Below are 12963 nucleotides of genomic sequence, written 5' to 3' on the forward strand. Positions count from 1 at the left end.
AGATCTCTCTATATTAGATACAGAGACCAGCGCTGTATGATCCCGTCCTGATAATAATGACCAGTCAGGAGATCTCTCTATATTAGATACAGAGACCAGCGCTGTCTGATCCCGTCCTGATAATAATGACCAGTCAGGAGATCTCTCTATATTAGATACAGAGACCAGCGCTGTCTGATCCCGTCCTGATAATAATGACCAGTCAGGAGATCTCTCTATATTAGATACAGAGACCCAGCACTGTATGATCCCGTCCTGATAATAATAACCAGTCAGGAGATCTCTCTATATTAGATACAGAGACCAGCGCTGTCTGATCCCGTCCTGATAATAATGACCAGTCAGGAGATCTCTCTATATTAGATACAGAGACCCAGGGCTGTCTGATCCCGTCCTGATAATAATGACCAGTCAGGAGATCTCTTTATATTAGATATAGAGACCCAGCGCTGTCTGATCCAGTCCTGATAATAATGACCAGTCAGATATCTCTATATTAGATACAGAGACCAGCGCTGTCTGATCCCGTCCTGATAATAATGACCAGTCAGGAGATCTCTCTATATTAGATACAGAGACCCAGGGCTGTCTGATCCCGTCCTGATAATAATGACCAGTCAGGAGATCTCTTTATATTAGATATAGAGACCCAGCACTGTCTGACCCTGGCCTGATAATAATGACCAGTCAGGAGATCTCTCTATATTAGATACAGAGACCCAGCGCTGTCTGACCCCGTCCTGATAATAATGACCAGTCAGGATATCTATGTCCAGGATATTATACCTTCTTGCTGATGGCACTGTGTGTCCAGCCATTGAGGGGTTACACTAAGAGACAGACGTCAGGGTCTGTAGGGATTGCACAGTCAGGGTAGGGGAAGGTGAATGTGTTCTTCTGGCTCCTCCTTTGCTCTGTGCTCAGATCTGAATGACTCAGAGATCTGAGACTGTTCTGTGTCTGACCAAGGAGGAGAGGATTATACAGGTCCATGCACTGTAACCTGATGTGTCTGTCTGCCTGAGGAACATCACACAGGTAATATCACCTTGGACCCTTTTACTTGTCTTTCACTGCCCCAATGTGGGTCAGTGCTAGCCCTGTAGCACAATACTCCAACCTTGTGCTTTATTTAGAGACGCTACATACAGTATGTGTGTGTGTGTGTGTGTGTGTGTGTGTGTGTGTGTGTGTGTGTATATATATATTTATTTTATATATATATATATATACATATATTATATATACATATACATAGAAGGGGTTCTACAAAAGAGTATCACAGTATACACTGGTGTTAATATGGAAGGACTACATATTTCTTCAAGTCCTCTAGAAAGATTCTATAGTCTATAATGGTATCATGTTTCTACAGTCTATAGAACGTTTATGACAATGGCCAGTTAACCATTGTTCTATAGAAATGGGCTGTATCAGTTACTCCGGGTTTCTAGAGAGAGGTTACATGTAGGTGCATTACTTCAGAAATGGTTATGATAACATTGCAAGGTTTTGAAAGATTGGTGATAATATTATTATTATTATTATTATTATTATTATTACACAGTAATCTTCAAAGATGCTAAATTATTATAAGGTTTATAGAAAGGATGAAGTATTGTAATTAAAAAATATCTTTATAAATTTTCAAGGTTGATAAAAAGTTGCCATATTGGTATACACTTTTGCTTTTTAAGGATACATTCTACATTCATCTACGCTTCCCAAAAATGTTATAATGTGTCTATCTATCTATCTATCTATCTATCTATCTATCTATCTATCTACTTACTACAATGCTAGATAGTGAAGGGATCTATAAGTCTACAGTGTTTCTGGTAAGGCTATGTACACATGATGTGTCTACATTAATATGGCTAGTCTGTGTTCTTAGTCCATTTCTGACCTTCTACTAGTGTCTATAATGTACAGTATCAATGACTGTAATAGGATAACTGGAAAATCAAATGGAGTATGATTAATTGCAAGCTCTTTTATCTTTGTCAGTCTCTTTGAATATGCCATACACATGACTCATTGATGCAAACTGTGATAGTTTGTACTGTCCTGATGTGAGGGTTGGGACACATGAAATCTCGGTTATGTCCAGGCTAGGGAAGCTGTCAAGCTGTTACACATATGGTCTCCATATAGGAGAAGTCCTTTCTTCAGCTGAGGGAGTGGGCTAGTTGTAGACATAGAAAATATCCTGAAGGAGTAGTAGCTGCCCGAAATAAACTCCCAGCAGAATGTGATCACAAAACTTATACAGTATGTATAGGAAACTCAAATTGGACTAGTTATACTCTGGTCTTTCCCTAAATCAATAATATATAAGGGCCCTACAAACTGCGCGATGCTCCGCTGAGCTGCCCGACGGTGGATACAGCTGACGGGCGACCCGGCGGCGGGGGGGGGCAGTGACGGGGGGAGTGAAGTTTCTTCACTCCCCCGTCACCCGGCTCCATAGCAGTGCAGGCAAATATGGACAAGATCGTCCATATTGGCCTGCATGCACAAGCGACGGGGCACCAGCGATGAACGAGCACGGGGCCGCGCATCGTTCATCGCTGGGGCCTCCACACTGAAAGATATGAACAGTTTCTCGTTCATTAATGAACAAGATCGTTCATATCTTTCACTCATGTCGCCCTGTGTGTAGGGCCTATTAGAAAGATAGGTAGACTAGATGGGATTGTTGGTATTTATCTGCCACAATTTAAAGTTATAGTATATTTCTTTGTTACATTACGTTCTGAGGAAAAAGTTTCTTTCAGTTTAACAACTGTTATTAGTAGTTTACATTAATATGCGATCATACTGTGCATTCTATAATAATGCAATACACTCAGCGACTAGCTGGTGTACTGTATATTACTGTCAGTAATACAGTATTACATCTCTTACATTATGTGCCATACAGTTTGATACTGTTATACCAGGTAATATTGAAATTACCAGGTAATAGTGAATGTTTAAGTTTTCATTTTCAAAAATCATACCATACAATCATGGTCATATATAATGATGAAAGTTCAGCTAACAAAGTGAAACGGTGGATCTACACACTGTCTCGCGCCACACTGCGCAAAAATTATAGGTGTATGAGGACACACAGACATATATATACAGTGTATATGTAGTGTTGGGCTGCAAGCTTAAATGCATTGATAAATCCATGAACCAAAATTCCATCATTTATTTATTTATGTATTGATGTATTAAGGTGAGTGAGCCTACCATGGTGAGTGCTGCGTTCTCTGGTATATATATATATATATATATATATATAAAGCATTGCAAGGACACTGGAGTACCACTGGCTGTCTGTTTGGAAAGTTTTTTCCTGTGTGAATCCGTAAGGACAGCTTACCCGTATCTGTATTTCACGTTTGTGTTTGACACATGAGGTCCATTTTTGGCAGGATCTTGCTGTTTTCACCTTCCTTTTGAAAGTTAGAAACATAGGAAATAGCTGAATACTGATCAATCGAATATACGAGACATACCCCTGATGAAGTCTAGTTACTAGACGAAACGCGTTGGGTTGTTATATTTGATGTTATCTCTGAATAGCATATGAGGAAGATTAAAGATATTGCACTAAGTTGCCGATATTCCTCTATCAACTTCAAAGATGGAGTATTCGAAGAGAAATTACATCATTTTGTCTGTGTAATATGATGGACTTGCTTCATTGCTTCTGTACATTTTAATAAATTTTTTATGAAAGAACAGTTCATGTTTATGTTTTAAAATCAATGTTAATTGTGAAACCCATTGGGTTCCCTGTATTTATAGGTTAAAATAACCTTTGGGCGCCAATTTCCTTTCTTTTTTATATTTTCTGTATCCAGTCCCTCCTAACAAGGGACTTAGTGAAATAGGCAGCCCCTCCCAAGGAGTACTGTATCTTATTGTATCTAATTAGCCTTAGAACAGCGCAGAAGGAGAGTATTTGGTTGGTATAGATATATAGATATATATATATATTCTTCGTTCCCCAGTGTTTCAGATCCTGATGTCGGGTTAGGTCCCGAAATGTTGGATCAGGAGGAATACAGTATCCTGAGTGCCGCCATCCTGATGCTGTATTTTTGGAGTCTAACCTTGTAATTGTCATACAGTGGCGGATTATATATATATATATATATATACACACACTATACACACATGACTCACATAACTCAATTGTAACCTGCACTGATGTGGCAGCCACTCACTATGAGCTGTTAGTGATGTCATGTCTGAGATGTGTCTGCACCACCTGGATGGATCCCAGTGAATCTGAGTTTAGTAATACTTGGAGACCCTTAAAGGTTTTTCCACATTGGGAATGCTGTAATTGCCTGTAACATGCCCTCCTTACTCAGCCTGCCTCTTTCTTTTGTGCTTTTCTTGGCATGTGATTATTGTGTATGATCAGACAGAGTTGTTTCATTTTGCTGTCCTGGGTTACAAAACAAAGCTGTTCCCTGAATACAACTGCTGGAATCCAAGGCAATGCAAACACAACAAGAATGCTGGTTACATACAGACGTGGTGAGGAGGGTACACAAAATCACAAGATAAGATACTGCATTTGGTAAAAGTTGCAGGTGGGCAAATACAGGTTGAGTCTGACATTTCCAATATGATTGGGACCAGAAGCATTTTGGAATAGGGTATGGGTCATAGGGTCGACATGCATTAGGTCGACAGTCATGAGGTCGACCACCATTGGTCGACAGTGACTAGGTTGATACCTGAAATATGTCGACGCGGACATTAGGTCGACATGAACATGATCGACATGGAAAAAGGTCGTCATTAGTTTTTTAAGGTTTTTTTTGTGTCGTTTTCATTGTAAAGTGACGGGGAACCCTAATTAGTGCACCGTGTCCGCTCGCACGGTGCACTCGCTTTGCTCGCCATGCTTTGGGCAAGGTTACTATTCTCAATCATAGTCCACGTGGATCGTAAAGTATGAAAAAGTAAAAAAAATGGGGAAAAAGTGAAAAACGCATGTCAACCTCTTTCCATGTCGATCTAGTGACCATGTGATATACATCTATACATGGAGTGAGGCTGAAATGCTGACAGGCGGGATGCTGGCAGTCAGAATACCCACAGCGGTATCCCACAGTTTAGAATCTTGACAGGGGTCAGGAAGCATGCTGCCCCTCACCCCCTTACCCCCTAACCATCCCTTACTGCAGCTTAAACATGACCCTAACACTCCCCGGTAGTGCCTAGCCTAACCCCTCCCCCTCCCAGGTGCCTATACCTAACCCCTCCCCCTCCCAGGTGCCTATACCTAACCCCTCCCCCTCCCAGGTGCCTATACCTAACCGCCCCCCCAGCCTAATCCCAACCCTCTTCTCGCAGCCTAACCCTCCCCCGTCAGCCTAAACCTAACCCCACCCCACCCTTGCTTCTCCCGCGGCCCAGCTGTGACTCGATCGGGATCCTGGCTGTCTGGATGACAGTGCCAGCATTGTGATCCTATTTGGGATCCCGACGCCCACTGGCGTTTCTATAATGGGTGCAGTGTGTGCGGTGCACACGGGCCCCTGAGTCCAGAGGGGGCCCCCACCGCACACACTGCACGCATTTTTAAAATACTCACCCCTCCAGAGTCCAGCGCCGGCATCCGCAGCGCTGTTAGAACACAGTGAAAATGGCTCAGCGGCCATTTTCACAGAGTTCTGCGCATGCACTGTAGAGAAATCTCAGGGAAAATAGCCGCCGCGCCATTTTCCTGGAGATCCATGCCTCCTAGTGCTCAGACTCTACAGTGCTCCGGGCAGAGAGGAGGGGGCCCGAACGGAGGGGACTGAACACGGGGTTCCTCCTCTCTTAAAACGCCCCTGCCGACGCCGGCATTCTGATCAGTGTCAGGATTCCAGCGTCGGTATTTAGCCTGTTGGGATCCTAACTGGATCCCCTTATACATATAGCATGAAGCTGATTGTGTAAAATATTGTTTTAATTTTGTACATGTGACAAAGTCTTTGTACAGCGAACCATCAGAAAGCAAAGGTGTCACAAACTCAGTCTTGCTCAAAAAATTCCATATATCAGAATATTCCGCATTACAAAATTTTGAATATGGGAGACTCAACTTTTTTACGAGCCAGAAAATAATAATAATCCGAGGTGGCCATAAGCATATGGGGCCTTATACGGGGTTGGATGTAACAGTTGCTTCTTGTTTCGGCTTTATATATTTTTTGAGAACATACACGTCTTCACATTGCACATCTGTTTCCACAGTTGGAATTTGCAACTCTGTACGACTAAGTAGTTGGAGTAGACATGTGGGTATGGCAAGGGGACATGTAGAGTTTGTAGACATGGCCGGAGTATAGTAATGGAGTGCTGTGGCTATGTTGATGTAAACTGCGACCAAAACAGCAGCTGTAAAGATAGTATTGCGTCTGCTTTGATATTGCACCAAACCACTTCTATGATATTCCAGCTATGCTATAATGTAATGTGTATGCATTGTACACTATAGGGTATTCCTGGCAAATCTGACCCATGTACATGCAAGTGGGTAGGCTGTAAAAATGCAAGTTTCTTTTCAAACACATGTTGCGATTGTTTGCGTCTGTCTCTGAAAAGGGTCATAGAGAGAATGTATAAGAGCCAGAATCTTCACCAGGATCTCTCGCAACTTATGTGACATAAGTTGCGAGAGATCCCGGTGAAGATTCTGGCCTAATTCAGACCTGATCGCAGCTGCAACTTTGTTAGCAGATGGGCAAAACCATGGCCCTCATTCCGAGTTGTTCGCTCGTTATTTTCCTTTGCATCGGTGCGATTTTCCGCTAACTGCGCATGCGCAATGTTCGCACTGTGGATGCGCCAAGTAAATTTGCTAAGGAGTTTGGTATTTTACTCACGGCATTACGAGGTTTTTTCTTCGTTCTGCTGATCGTAGTGTGATTGACAGGAAGTGGGTGTTTCTGGGCGGAAACTGGCCGTTTTATGGGAGTGTGTGAAAAAAACGCTGCCGTTTCTGGGAAAAACGCGGGAGTGGCTGGAGAAACGGGGGAGTGTCTGGGCGAACGCTGGGAGTGTTTGTGACGTCAAACCAGGAACGACAAGCACTGAACTGATCGCACTGGAAGAGTAAGTCTCGAGCTACTCAGAAACTGCAAAGAAAAATCTTTTCGCAATATTGCGAATACTTCGTTCGCAATTCTGCTAAGCTAAGATTCACTCCCAGAGGGCGGCGGCTTAGCGTGTGCACTGCTGCGAAAAACGGCTAGCGAGCGAACAACTCGGAATGAGGGCCCATGTGCACTGCAGGGCATGGCTGGGGGGGGGGGGGGCAGATCTAACATGTGCAGAGAGAGTTAGATTTGGGTGGGGTGTGTTCAAACTGAAATCTAAATTGCAGTGTGAAAATTAAGCAGCCAGTATTTACCCTGCACAGAAACAAACTAACTCACCCAGATCTAACTCTCTCTGCACGTTATATCTGCCCCCCCTGCAGTACACATGGTTTTGCCCATCTGCTAACAAATTTGCTGCTACGATCAGGTCTGAATTAGGCCCAGTATACGGCTCTGTAATGCTATGTACCCCATTATTCTTCTGATACCACTGCTCCCTGATGCTCTCCGCTCTATACTCACTTAGGGGCCCATTTATCATTAATCGCATATTCAATGTGAACTGGGCGCGATTTTATTGGCCAGGATCAAATTGCAATATGCGATTACTTTGAGTTAATGTATTATCCAGCGGAGCCTGTACCTGCGATGTGCTGTAAGGGATGCCTAAGTTTCTGCGCATGCGAGTGCCGCTGGCTGCAGATGCCAAGCGTCCATTTCCAGTGGAGGGTGTCGGGGTGAACCCTCCATAACTACAGCAGTGATACGAAAATTGGTAAATCTGACAGCATTGCATCCTCCATAGAAATCTATGGGGGATGCGGCTGCCGGCGGGAATGGAGGGATCTCCGATACCTGCTGCGGTCCCTCTGTGATACATTCAGGGGATACTTAAAGTTTGCGGAAAACCCATACTTGCCTACCCTCCTGGAATGGCCAGCTGGCTCCCAAAAATCGTGTGGCCCTCGAAAGATGGGCAAATCTCCCACTTTACCTGTCAGCCCCCCTCGGCTCCCCACAGCAGAGAACAAGTCGGCAGTCCGAGGGGGATACGATGACGCAATTCGCGCTGAATTAAGTCATCATAGCTCCGTCCCGCTGTACAGTGCCTGTTTCCTTGGCACTGTATAGCGGTTATTTGAGCCACAATGACGCGATCATGATGCCACGCCCCAAGATTGCCCACCTCCCATGCCGGCCACACCCCCAGACAGGCCTCCTCACCGCCTCCCACGCCCCCATTAGCCTGACACGCTACCTCCTCCAGGAGGAGGGTGCACCAAGGTAGGCAACCAGGGGTTAACCCCTGAAAATAGGGATTAAGTCGCAAATATTCAATAACAGTGACTTTATTTAAAAACACAGTTCATGCCTTTATACGTAATGTTGAATTGGTTGAGAAATTTTAATAACTTGTCAAACTGAAGAACAATTTGCAGAGTAAATAGAGTAGGATTCATACAAAAGCTATAAACTCTTCTGTAAATAGATGAACTGTTAGATCTTCAGTTTAAGTCCACTTAAAGGCAAACCTCTTGAGGGATGAAAGTCTTTAAGAGATCACTCAATTGAGAAAGTACACTCTCCTCATAAACCCCCAGTGATCAGTGCCCAGGGAACAGCTGTCCTGATGATGCCCGCCCCTTTACATTCAGAAGTGGCAAGCGGCAGATCAGCAAAGCCGCAGAATTCCTCTGATGGAGTTCAGCATTGTTATATATAATAGCAATTGCGGGGTCCGGCTATGTGCTTGTGTGTACATACCTACATTGCAACCACAGCCTCGCCCTACAAAACATTTCTGCAGAGCTCCCTAGGGAGAAGGATTGGGGCTTTTGGCCTAGAGATTGGAATTTAAGAGTGAATTTGTTTTAGGTCATCTTGAAATTAGGAGCAGTACAGTAATATATTTATTATTATTTATTTATTACCAGTTATTAATATAGCGCACACATATTCCGCAGCGCTGTACAGAGAATATTTGGCCATTCACATCAGTCCCTGCCCCAGTGGAGCTTACACTCTATATTCCCTATCACATGTACACACAGACACATTCATGCTAGGGTTAATTTTTGTTGGGAGCCAATTAACCTACCAGTATATTTTTGGATTGTGGGAGGAAACCGGAGTACCCGGAGGAAACCCACGCAAGTACGGGGAGAATATACAAACTCCGCACAGTTAGGGCCATGGTAGGAATCAAACCCATGACCTCAGTGCTGTGAGGCAGTAATGCTAACCATTACACCATCTGTACTGCCCATATATATAATACTAGGTGCTTCATCGCGCCCTACGGGCGCTCTTCACACCGTCGTAAGGGGCTGCGCCCCTTTAACCCCTGCAGAGATGCGGGGCGTCAGGGAGGGGACACAAAGACGCTGGGGCGGCGGGGAGGAGACAGACGGGGAGGGGACACAGATATGCGGGGCGGGGCCACAGAGACGCAGGGAGGGTACACAGAGACGCAGGGCGGGGACACAGAGAGGCAGGGCGGCAGGGAGGGGACGCAGAGAGGCGGGCGGCAGGGAGGGGAGGGGAGGCAGATACGCGGGGTGGCAGGGAGGAGACGCAGAGACACGGGCGGCAGGGAGGGGACGCAGGGACGCGGGGAGGGAGGAGACGCAGGGTACCAGGTAGGGGACGCAGATATGTGGGGCGGCAGGGAGGGGATGCAGAGAGGCGGCAGGGAGGGGACGCAGAGAGGCAGGGAGGGGAGGCAGATACGCGGGGCGGCAGGGAAGGGACGCAGAGAGGCGGGGCGGCAGGGAGGGGACGCAGAGAGACGGGGCGGCAGGGAGGGGACGCAGAGACGCAGGGAGGGGACGCAGACGCGGGGCAGCAGGGAGGGGACGCAGTGACGCGGGCGTCAGGGAGGGGATGCAGAGATGCGGGCGGCAGGGAGGGGACCCAGAGACGCGGGCGGCAGGGAGGGGACGCAGAGACGCGGGCGGCAGGGAGGGGACGCAGAGAAGCGGGCGGCAGGGAGGGGACGCAGAGACGCGGGCGGCAGGGAGGGGAGGCAGAGACGCGGGGCGGCAGGGGGGGGAGGCAGAGACGCGGGCGGCAGGGAGGGGACGCAGAGACGCGGGGTACCAGGGAGGGGACGCAGAGACGCGGGCGGCAGGGAGGGGATAGAGAGACGTGGGGCGGCAGGGAGGGGACGCAGAGACGCGGGTGGCAGGGAGTGGACGCAGAGACGCGGGCGGCAGGGAGAGGACGCAGAGACGCGGGTGGCAGGGAGGGGACGCAGAGACGCAGGGCGGCAGGGAGGGGATAGAGAGATGTGGGGCGGCAGGGAGGGGATGCAGAGACGCGGGCGGCAGGGAGGGGACGCAGAGACGCGGGCGGCAGGGAGAGGACGCGGGCGGCAGGGAGGGGACGCAGAGACGCGGGGTGGCAGGGAGGGGACGCAGAGACGCGGGCCGGCAGGGAGGGGATGTGGGGCGGCACAGAAGGGACGCAGAGACGCGGGGCGGCAGGGAGGGAACGCAGAGACGCGGGCGGCAGGGAGGGAACGCAGAGACGCGGGGCGGCAGGGAGGGGATGCAGAGATGCGGGCGGCAGGGAGGGAACGCAGAGACGCGGGGCGGCAGGGAGGGGATGCAGAGACGCGGGGCAACAGGGAGGGGAAGCAGAGATGCGGGGCGGCAGGGAGGGGACGCAGAGACACGGGGCGGCAGGAAGGGAACGCAGAGACGCGGGGCGACAGGGAGGGAACGCAGAGAAGCGGGGCGGCAGGGAGGGGACGCAGAGACGCGGGGCGGCAGGGAGGGGATGCAGAGACGCAGGGAGGGGATGCAGAGACGTGGGGGGCGGCAGGGAGGGGACGCAGAGAGGCGGAGCTGCCTGTGCACTCTCACCTGTGAAGTTGGTGTAGCGGCCACATTAGCAGGCGCGCTGTCCCCCATCTCTGGCCTGTGGAGCCGGCAGGCCAGGCCCTGTGGTGTACAGTCCGGGTCTCTGGGGATGGTGGGAGGCAGCGTTGTGTTCGGTGTGCGGAGGAGGCAGCGGGTGTCTGTACCGGCGCAGGGGGGGCTATGAAGCCTTCTCCTGCGCCACCCGTCCCTCCAGATGTGTATGGCGGCGGTGGCAGCAGTTACAGGCGCGGGTGATGCTGCGCCGTAACTGCAATCTCTTCGTCCGTTGTGCGGACGGCGTCTGGCGGGACAGTGGGTCCCAGGCGCGGCTGCAGTGCGGGAGCTAGCGTTGGGGGTGTGTGGAGGGCGGGAGGGGTGGTGCGGGCTGCGGCTGTCTGGTCGGCCGTGGTGCGGGCGGCGGGGCCCGGCCACCGTGTCCGTGGCGCGGCTGGCTGTGGGAGGTGCTGCGGCGGGTGGGTTCGGTGCGGTGGGTTAGGCTGGGCAGTGTGTGGTGGTGAGTTATGCAGGCGTCGGGGTCGGGGGTGTCTGGGCTGTCAGTGGCTGCATGTGGGAGCTGCTGCAGGGGGGTTTGGGGTGTAGGTGGCACGGGAGAGGTCTATGGTTACCTGGCAGTGTGGGGTGTCCATGCCCTGGTGGTTTCTGGCTGGTGGGCGGATTATGTGTCTGCAGCTCCGTCCTGCTAGTGCTGTGCTGGGACAGGGCAGGAGCTGCTAACTCTGCCCACCACTGTGACTCCACCCAGCGTTAGAGGGCCAGGCACAGTCACAGGGCAAATATATAGGAGATTCTTTTATTCTTCTGTGTGCTTGAGGTAATTCTCCATGCTGTACTGTATGGACAATTGCACAGTACTACTTCCCTTGTTCTGAATGCTGCATTTAAATTTTAGGGTGGAATTCAATTGTTTTTGGGCACGTGTAAGTAAAGGGCGCCCGACGGGTGATATTCAGTTGTTCTGCAGATGGGCATGAGTTCCCAAATAAACCGAGCTTTGACGTACAAACTGGCTAAACCTGTTCAAAATATTGGACACTGCCGAAACAGTAGATGGGGCACCCAAAAGCCTGACTTGGATTTATACTCACCACCTCAGGAGGGTACATGCAGAAATAAGTGGCATCCGCAGAACTCACGCCCACTGGCACAAACAACTGACTAGCACTTTTGATGGGAGCTGTGGGTGCCCAAAAACAACTGAATCCCCCCTCTCCCCCTCTTAGTAATCAATTTTGTTCTGTATATTTAAAAACTGCAAATTACTACACCTCTTGTTCCATATGCTGTAGATACTTCTCAGTGTGTCTGTGCTAGGCATAGAGACTAGATTTAGATATTCTCAGTGTCTGTGATGAGCCTTTTCCCATAACGTATGGATAGGTTGCTTGCCGCTCACTACTATATATTGTGAAAATTGTACTACATCTACAGTATACTAACCAACAATTTTTTCTCCTCTTTGGGAAAAGCCTGGGAAGGAGATGTAGGTGATCACTCTGGAGGACGGGGCTGGGCTCTTCATATCATCAGCCCCCCCCCCCACCCTCATTGCATCATAATGTCACAAACAGCAGGTCTTGGGGGGGGGGGGGGGCTAAAATGACACAGTTCTCATAGCATAGAATTATATTGGCTCGCCCCCTACATACAGAACCGCTATTCCCGGTGTAATTATATCCATCCTGCCTACTTCACTAGGGCATGGTGCAGGCTAACCACCCACTCTTTCCAAGATCTGAGAATATTTCTATTATTTTAACAGTTTCACCTCAATCACTGCAGCCCACAGCCAGCAGACCCCAGACTGATTTTATTCCATATAATTTACTTATTGACGATCACGTTTTAGACCCGATAATTATAATTTTTCATCATGACAATAAGAGCTTGAAGATCACCTCTATGTATTAGAAAACATCCGCAGGGACAGCGATTCAGATAGGAGCGCACCTCTGCAATGTGTAAGAGATTATCGATCG

The 12963-nt window shown here is 48.7% G+C and overlaps 1 protein-coding gene across 1 annotated transcript in view; it reads left to right on the forward strand.

The window, feature by feature from the left end:
• Positions 1–904: 904 nt before the first annotated feature.
• Positions 905–12963, forward strand: part of LOC134949195 (cdc42 effector protein 2-like) — a 49941-nt gene continuing 37882 nt past the window's right edge. Inside the window, exon 1 of the mRNA XM_063937645.1 lies at positions 905–1038. The gene's annotated coding sequence lies outside the window, so the exon portion shown is untranslated. The remainder of the gene's footprint in view (positions 1039–12963) is intronic.

Source organism: Pseudophryne corroboree, chromosome 8 (assembly GCF_028390025.1).
Source record: "Pseudophryne corroboree isolate aPseCor3 chromosome 8, aPseCor3.hap2, whole genome shotgun sequence".
Lineage (NCBI taxonomy): Eukaryota > Metazoa > Chordata > Amphibia > Anura > Myobatrachidae > Pseudophryne > Pseudophryne corroboree.